This window comes from Pinus tabuliformis, chromosome X, assembly GCF_031772625.1.
Source record: "Pinus tabuliformis cultivar Carrire ecotype Pingquan chromosome X, CPIR1, whole genome shotgun sequence".
NCBI classification, from domain to species: Eukaryota; Viridiplantae; Streptophyta; class Pinopsida; order Pinales; family Pinaceae; genus Pinus; species Pinus tabuliformis.
Window position 1 is genome coordinate 672,859,241 of NC_142308.1, and position 8,479 is coordinate 672,867,719.

Below are 8,479 nucleotides of genomic sequence, written 5' to 3' on the forward strand. Positions count from 1 at the left end.
TTTAGCATTTCTTGTTGCTATTTTCAACATAAACACCTTGTAAATAGGAATTTCACTAGATTTTTAAAGACAATTAACATGACTATACAAAATACAACTACAATGCATGTTCTCGAGATTAGATATGAATCCCAAGCTTTGCTTCAAACTCCTTCAGAAACCTCAACATCACCTTCATTCAACAATTGTACAAAACCAATTATACCAAATCTTTCTCTTGGAAACACCAATCCAACTAATTAAAGATGACAAAACAAAAATATGTAATCAAGTACCAAAAAGCACAAGTATTTAATACACCAAAATTATTTCATTGCAAGGCTATATTATGCAAAATCCTAAAAGAAGAAAACCAACATAACACAAATTAGTAGAGAAAACAGGGTTATGCATGCTTAGCTCTGTAGGTTGGTAATTGATTACCAAAACAACTTCATCAACTCCAATCACTTTGAGAGCTTCAATCTGCACACAAAGCGTTCTTCAATTGCTTTTTCTTATACATTTTAATCTGATCCAAGCAATTAAAATATAAAAAATAATGTACAAAATTCAAATTTTAATTAAAAATCAGATTGGAAATTTTGTGTAAATTCAATTTAAGTATTTTATATTAATAGTATTATAAAAGTTTGAAAAAAATTACGGTTTGACATTACTGATTAAATATTCCATTTCAATTTAATATTATATATATATATAATATATATATATATATATATATATATATATATATATATGATTCACTTTCAAACCAATTTCATTCACTAATAAGATTTCCAGAGTTATCTCTTATAGGAAGCAACAAATAACTTACATGCATTGATTACCAAATCTTAAATCCAAAACCAGAGATCATGCAGCCTCTCGAGTATCCTACAATTCTCGAGATAAACATGAGAGAGAAAAACAATCTTCTCCATTGCAACCTTATCATATAAAAATGGAAACACTAAAGTAATCAAGTAAGCAAGCAAACATTCCTTGTTGATTTCTTTGAACAATCACATGACATTTTTTGGCTTGGTGATGCTATCTCCTCCACTGACACATTTCCTATGATGTGGGCACCAAATGACAATTTCTTGGTAAATTTCTTCCCAGAGAATCATAGTAAAGCCTTAATCCTAAAATATAATGTTGGGTTTCCCTATATCCATCAAGAGAATCATAGTAAAGCCTTAATCCTAAAATATAACTGTTGGATTGCCCTATATCCATCAAGAATCCTAGCATAGAGTTGCTTCTCACTAGCTATTTTTGGGAACAAGTAGTTTTCAATTGAAGTGGGTCTCAACTCAATCATATTTAGAACATTGGCATTCAGAAGGTAAATCCTTGCATTGTGTAGAAATTCCCACTGTAGATCAATAGATTATGCAATATACTAAAGCAAAATACAAGATCTACTTCTACAACAAACTTTGCGGAAGCTTAATCGAATATGAGCAAGATCAATTAGAACAAATATAACTGAGAATGCAAATCAATCACACATGAACACAGAAGAATAACCCAGGGAAAGCCTCAGCCTAAAACCCCAATCTCTGTATTATCATACAAGTGGGAATATGTTTAAGTTACAAAAAGAATCAGCTCTCAAGCTATCCTGCTCTCTCTGCAATCAAACAATACAACTCATAGACTGAGTAGACACAAGATATGCCTTCCCTCAGCCTCCAAGCCTCCTATTTTCTTACGCAATTTTTCTTGGGGTCCAATGATTCCACCTGTGTGATTGGCATGATCACACACTCACTACACTGAAGAAGTAACAACACAATCTCTAAGGAATGAATTCCTTCTGCATGCAAGAGATATTCACAATGGAATATTCCTGCAACTGATAGTACATTGTCCCTCCATCTGATCTTAACCAGGTCTCTGTCTGAACTAACATGCATGAGTTATTTATGAGAGAATATTTAGTTATCCAAAGTGCAACAGTTACATGCATGCATGCATTAACTAATTGAACTCACAATTAGTTCAGCAAACTATTTGAACTAATCTAACTAGACTTGACTCAGTTAACAATGCCAACTAATTACAACTCAATATTACAACTCATCCTTATCTCTTTAACTGATGGATAAATTCCTCAATCAATGGAGAAACTGTTGCATGTCCCCACGTAGACTTCATGTTTGATTTTTTACAACCAATTAACTCAAGATGAATTAATTAATTATTTTACAAACCACTGCTAAGATCAAATTCGAATGTTTACTTCTCTATTTTAGTTCAGGGACTAACTAAAATAGGAAGGTATCTCGAAATTCTATTTATAGTAGTAAATTTAGCACTTCTATATTTAGCATTTCTTGTTGATATTTTCAACACTCCCTCTCAACAAGAAAGGGATTATCAGTAACCCCAATCCTGTCTCTGTGGAACTCGAACTTGCATTTTGACAATGCCTTCGTCAAAATATCTGCATCATGTTCCTCGGTTGAAACATACAGCAATAACATGATCCTCTTGACCACACAGTCTCAAAGATGGTGATACCGGATATCAATGTGCTTGGACATGTCATGAAAAATTGGATTCTCAGAGTGTTTGATACAACTCTGATTATCATAGTAGATCACAGTTGGATCCATCCTCTGACCAAACAATCCCACTAGAATATTCCGCATCCAAATGGCCTCACATGTAGCTTGACTAGCAACATTGTATTCAGCCTCTGCTGAGCTAAGTGCAACTGACCTCTGTTTCTTGTTGTACTGGGAAACTGCAGCTGAGCCAAGGTTGAAGATTCCTCCAAAAGTGCTCTTCCGGTCTGATGGACTCCCTCCCAGTCCGCGTCTGTGAAGCCCTGCAGCTTCACTACCTCTGTCCGTCTATACCACAATCCAAACTGAGATGTGCCTTTGCGGTATCTTAGCACATGCTTTGCTACCTTCCAAAACAGCTTGGTAGGCTGAACCATAAATTGACTCAGCTGGTTCACCGCAAAGCATAAGTCGGGTCGTGTGTTCACCAAATACATAAGTGAACCCACCAACTGTTGATAAACAATAGCAGCTACTACCTCACCTGAAATAGCATCCTCCTTCCTCTAGTTCCCAGCTAGAGGATTTTGCATGGGCTTGCACTTCTCCATGTGAAAGCGCCTGAGTATCTCATTGGCATACTTTCCTTGAGACACAAATACTTCACCATCTTTCTTCCACACCTCCATGCCTAGAAAGCAGTGCATAAGACCCATGTCTTTCACTTCGAACTCATTGGATCAGTTGATCATCACTTATCAAAATCAGATCATCGACATAAAGAACAATGATCAATGGTTTACCTTCTATCATGATGTGGTAAAGGTTCACATCTACTTCACTCTTGGTGAAGTCCAACCCGGTGAAATAGTTGTCTATCCTGGTGTACCAAGCACAAGGTGCTTGCTTCAGCCCATAAAAAGCCCTCTTGAGTCGACACACATGGAATCATGATCAAAGGTCTTGAAATCCTCTGGCTGCTCAATGTACACCTCCTCCTCAATCTTCCCATTGAGGAATGTTGTCTTCACGTCCATCTGATGGATCTTCCAACCCATCTGAGCTGAGAGTGCCAACATTGATCTGAAAATGGGGCACTAAAGGCTTCTTGTCAGCTTACAAGAACCTCTCCCACTTCCAAAGCTTAAATATTTCCAAGACCTTATGATTAACCAATTGTGGAATTAAAAAATGCTTGAAAATAGGTGTATGCTTTTGTTTGCCTTTAACTGTTAAGTGCTTTAAGTTCTGTTGCTTATGCTGATATTTAAATACATGTGAAAATAAGTAAAGCAGCAAATAAACAAACACACATAACAGCAATATAATATGGAGTTCACCCAAACCTCTTGGGCTACGTCTCCTTGAGCTCTAGTCAACTCAACTAGGCTCTCTGGGATTATGGCATCAATTCTTTTACAAGCTCCACACTCAACTCCATTGGTTTACACAGAAACAATGGGCTTAGAATACCATCTTATCTTATTGGATATCCATACTTCTGCATACAGATCTACGTTTCTCTGGACTAGATTCCTTCAATCAACGCTCTGAGCGATCTTTCTCTAGCTTGCACCAACTCCCTCAGAATTCTTTCACTGTCTCTGGAACGCCTTCTTCTATCTTCAGCACACTTTGGACACCAACAACAATTAGATCATTTGATCTCTTTTCTGTTCTTGGCTCTGGCTCTAGCTCTTCAGCTCTAGCTCTAGCTCTGGTTCTTTAGCTTTGGCTCTTTGGCTCTGGCTCTCTGGCTCTCTGAGCTTCTCCCAGCCTCTGCATGCCTCTGTAGTTCGCTTGACCTCCAAGCAACTCTTAGCAACCTTCCAATGACCTTTTTCAGTCCTCCAGCTCCCCTGGTCAATCGCGCTCTCTGTGTTTTTATCATGCATCGGTTACAATCCTCCATCATTGAAGAACCCGACTGTTTCCATAAAAGAATCAGTTTCCTATTGCAATGAATCAGTGGGCACAGGAAACCAAACCGTTCGACCTTCCTCCAGCAAAAATGGCCACATAATGCAATACACAGGAAAACTATCGAAAACACATGATTAAGCGTTTTACCAGACTTCAAAATGCATTTAATCTCATTGATAAACCCATTGGATCTGCCATTCTATCGCAAATCGCTATCGCATGGCGTAATGGTCAAAAACCCAATACACAGGAAATAAAAAGAAATTCCACATTTCCGGATTGCAAATATTACGAAATCACGTCCACAATCCCTATCGGGTACCGCCTTCTATCAACATATTGCTATTGCAAATCGCATGGTGCATTGGCCTAGTCGGGATCGCCGATTGCTGATCTCCGATCAAATCTGGACTGTTGATCTTGCTCCTCGATCGGACGGTTGATATTGCATATCGCTATCGGTGTATCGCATTGGTAATGGCCCTTTGGTATCAGGGATTCGCCGATCTCCTGATTGCCGATTAAATCTGGACCGTTGATCTGACTCCTCGATCAGATGGTCGATATCTCATATCGCTATCCGCATATCACATTGGTAACAGCTCGGGGGTTCTTTCCTTTGGCTGTGCTGATCTCTTATTGCCGATCACCTCGATTGCTGATATCACAATTGCTAATCGCATGTCGCAATATCCTCCCGCCAGGTCTTTATCCCTTCATTGCTCTGATCCGATACATTTCACAAATCCGATAAGGGTTTAGGTTGCGGAACATAATATTTCGGGTCCGTCCTTTAAACCTTTCATATGCGATTTTTGCATATAAGGCCTTAAGCCCATTTTCATAAGAATTTGCCTCCTTTTCAAAGGACCATGGCAAACTTCTTTCTGCGATAACTTCTTCACTTGAAGTCCATTTTAGCCCATTCAAATTGCAGTAGATTCAGAATGAAAAGATCTACGCAATGGGACTATTTCCAGGAGCAGCCCTTGACTTTCATTTTCTTCTGTGAGGAACACTTTAGACTTAGAAGTCTATCGAAGATCCATTTTGGATTACACCTTCCCACTAAAAGAACTTTTGGTCTCCAAAAGACTGACATATTGATCTGAACAGTCAATGAGAGTAACAACCACCTCTTCTTTCAGTCTCCATACACTTGCCTTGCATAGTGCCTCTGAACCAAAGCCTTTGACCACTTTCCTTCCTAGATGTGCTGGTCCTCTTGGGAAGAATTGTCTTCCTCCTTGACTTCATGCAATACTCTTGCTGAAATGGTCACAAAAGGTAGTTTGAACTTCTCTTCCTTGATCACTGATCCAAGGTGGCTCAAACCAATGTGAAGTTACATTTGCTTCACAAAATTTTCATTTGTACTTGTTTGAAAAGCTGTCAACAACAACAGAAATACAGACAACAACTAGATGGCCTAAACTTCTGCTTCAACGAAAGAAACATATTTTCACATCTTGTGAACACCTCCATGTATTACGTCTGCATACAAATGATGGACTAGATAACAAGCCCACAAACATGCGTTTAAAACAAATGACCCTTCAAGTCAAGCATGTAGAAAAGATCTCAAGGATTCTTTTCAAAGGATGAAACACTTCATCATTATCTCCATCTTGGAGACCACATCAACTTTTCCCAAGTCAATATTACATGCATGTTTACAACAAAGCAATCAACCCTTCAAGTTAATTACACATACATGTTTAAATACAAGGAAAACATCAACATCCCTGTGTTCATGCACATCATTCTCATGCATGCATTTCATCCTTCAACTTTCGCTTAAGCACACTGTACTTTCGAAGCTGAAATGAACATAATGTTGTAGCAACAAAGTGAGTCTCCTACTCAACTTTTCCATTCACCTTCTTGGTAAAATCCTGCAACTTGCATTCCATTAACAAAGAAATGCAAATAGATGCATCAAATCAAAAGACATGCAATATTTAATTGGATAAGAACTCTAACCATTTCTTACCAATCCATTTCAAAGGTGCTACCTTTGTTTGCACATCAGCATCAACATGTGAATCATCCTTGAAACACATCATTCATGGAAACTTCCTTTCCATTTCTGCCATTTTCTCTTTCCACCTTCTTCAAGTTTTGTGGAAGCATTGTTGGATTCAAAGTCCAACATTTTGCAGCAATATGTACTTGATTATGGGAGTGAGTGCAACACATGTGCATCCTCTTGACAACATGATTTTCCTTGTCCAATGGACCTTTGGCTTCTTGCTTCCTTTCCTTCAAAAGTTTCCTGTATGTGGTCATTCTCTTCCAACATCTAAAAACATTATGGTTATCCAAACCACAAAAGGAACATGCAATGCTTTTCCAATGCTTATATGGAAATTAATCATGCTTAACATAATCAAAAGGAATATGATAAGAACCAGATTTATACCTTTCTCTTTCACCTTTATTGCCTTCATGAGGAGGTGAATCAAATGAAGAAGTGGCTCCCTTTGGAACACCATCAACCTCTTCAATGGTTTCAGAGTTTCCACAACTCTCTGGTTCAAGTGCATGCTTACGAACACCTGCATCCTATAAATTATGTTTCAAGCAATTGCATTCCCCAAGAATACAATATTTACACTTCTGAGGTAGAAGACCCGAAATGAAACTCCTTCTTGGAACTGTTTCAATGGCCTTCATGGCAGCTTTGGAACTTTCTCCATAAGACTGTCCATAGCCAAGACCCAAATACTTAGGCCTTTCCTCAACCATTATTGGCTCAACAATACCCTATGCATGTTTACCCAAGCCTTTTCCTTCATAGCCCATCTTGGACATTAACTTGGAACCTATGCCTCTAGTATGTTTTTCAAAAGAACCAATATAAGAATTCTTAGAAGAATTTGAAGACAAACAAGAATTGTTTACCTCTTCTTCAAGCTGATACTTGACTAAGGCTTCTTTGGCAATAAAGAGTTGTGTCTCTAACTCATGCATCCTTTTCAGGTTCATATTTGCAATATGAGGTTGCCTCTCCATTTCCTGCAGTTTGTCAGAAAGCAACTGATTCTCTTCCTCTACGGAATTCAACTACTCTCTAACTATGCTGCTCTTCCTTCCATCCTCATACATTTCTCTCACCATATCCATCATGGTGAAAAAATCTTGCTTCTTGTCTTCATCAAAGAATCTTGTGAAGAAAGAAGAATTTGAGGACTCACTTGTAGAAGTTGTCATTATGCCAATGAACAAAAGAACTTCAAACAAGATTAATAAAAAGAGCTTATTCAAGCAACCTTTTGCAACAAACCTCTTGTGCTTCAAGGTTTGCCTTGAGGTCCTTTGGGATAAGAAGAATGCCTTCAGCCCTTCTTCCTTTTTTTCCTCTCCTGGACTGAGCTATCAGTAGCTTTCCCTTCACCTCTGCAAACTCACACAATAGTCAGTCTACAAACAAGCATACGAATCAACCTCTGACTATTAAACACCTTTCAGACAAGCAATCTTTGCTCTGTCAATCAAGCATTCTGATCTGATTTCACCTACTCTAGCATAATCAGCTTTGATATCACCTTATTTTAAGGCGGGTTTAATCAAACTGAGGATCTGATACCACCTGATCTGAAAATGGGGCACTAAAGGCTTCTTGTTAGCTTACAAGAACCTCTCCCACTTCCAAAGCTTAAATATTTCCAAGACCTTATGATTAACCAATTGCAGAATTAAAAAGTGCTTGAAAATAGGTGTATGCTTTTGTTTGCCTATAACTGTTAAGTGCTTTAAGTTTTGTTGCTTATGTTGATATTTAAATACATGTGACAGTAAGTAAAGCAACAAATAAACAAACACACATAACAACAATATAATATGGAGTTCACCCAAACCTCTTGGGCTACGTCTCCTTGAGCTCTAGTCAACTCAACTAGGCCCTCTAGGATTATGGCATCAATTCTTTTACAAGCTCCACACTCAAGTCCATTGGTTTACATAGAAACAATGGCCTTAGAATACCATCTTATCTCATTGGTTGTCCATACTTTTGCAGACAGATATAGGCTTCTCTGGACTAGATTCCTTCAATA